This window comes from Tupaia chinensis, unplaced genomic scaffold (assembly GCF_000334495.1).
Source record: "Tupaia chinensis unplaced genomic scaffold, TupChi_1.0 Scaffold000270_2, whole genome shotgun sequence".
Classification (NCBI taxonomy): domain Eukaryota; kingdom Metazoa; phylum Chordata; class Mammalia; order Scandentia; family Tupaiidae; genus Tupaia; species Tupaia belangeri.
In genome coordinates this window covers 2,942,301-2,943,535 of record NW_006159751.1, presented here as the reverse complement: position 1 = coordinate 2,943,535, position 1,235 = coordinate 2,942,301, and the positions used below count along the sequence as shown (strand labels likewise).

The 1,235-nt window shown below is 40.0% G+C and overlaps 1 protein-coding gene across 3 annotated transcripts in view; it reads left to right on the top strand.

The window, feature by feature from the left end:
- LOC102484037 (monocarboxylate transporter 1) overlaps positions 1-1,235 on the top strand; it is a 54,834-nt gene that overhangs the window by 20,194 nt on the left and 33,405 nt on the right. The window lies entirely within an intron of this gene.

Genomic DNA, 1,235 nt, shown 5'->3' with positions numbered 1-1,235 from the left:
AAAATAAAACAAAGAGTGTTTGCTGGGTCTGGCAGATGGTGTGATAGTTGAGAGTGCTGGACTCCCACATTGCCAACCATGGTGGTTTGAGTCCCAGACTTGGTGGCTTGTGCACGCGCTCTTTCTCTCCCTCTGTTCCTCCCTGGCCAAATTAAAATAAATAAAGTTAAATAAAAGATAATTCTTTCGGGAACCAGCAGTTAGCATAATGGCTATGTCGCTGGACTCCCACGTAGTCGACCGCGGGTCACGTCCCGGACCCAGTGGCTTAGAACTCACGCCGGGCGCATGTGCGTGCATGCCCAAGATCCTGAGAGGAGAATGGAGGAGAAGGGATTGCGGCGGGACCATCCCCCCTGGGGGGTGATTTCTCTCTTTCTGTCTCTATGTCTCTCTCTCTGTCTGGCGAGCGCACGTGCCCTATGGTGAAAACCTCTCAAAAAAAAAAAAAAAAAAAAAACGCTGCAGATTCAAATTATTGAACATGACACTGGCTGAGACTGATTAGATTAAATAAATGAGCGTTCACACATATGTGTATATACATACTCACATGTTCACTGCCATTAAGTTTGGGTGTTTGTCCATTTGCAAAAATGGTCAGCTTCATTGGTTCTCTATACTACCTAATTAATTCCTTCTTATTTCTAAAACACAATAAAATTAGAATTGACATTTATAAACTTGTGATCAAAATAGTAGCATTATAGGGCAATTATGGAGTATTGAACAAAATTGAGGTAAATTAATTGGGCCAGTAAAGTAGAAATACTGATTCTTACGTGGGCATACTGTACTTTCTTACTGAAATTTAGTTGAAGTTCCAAATAGAAAGCCAAAAGGTTTCATTTTATTTATTATTCATTAAAGTAGCTTGCCTGGCCTTATTCATTGTATAGTGAAAGTACTTCTAACTTGTGATTAGGTGAAATGTTGATTGCCAGGAAGCCTAGTAGGAAAACTTAAACTGATTTCACCAGACAAACCAGCAATATTTATAATGAATGTCATTTGGCAGTGGCACTAAATTCCATTCTTTGGGAATCTTTCTTAAGGCTGGGTCTTTATCTCTACATGCCTCCATGTTACTTGCAACTTTGTGTTTGTGCCTTTTCAAAAAAATTTCAGCCTTGAGGCTTTCTTTACTTAGTGAAGTTCCCTCATGGAAAGTCATTTGCAAGGTAGAACAGGTCGTACTTGAATAATCTCTAAGATGACTGTGCATAGAAAGAGTG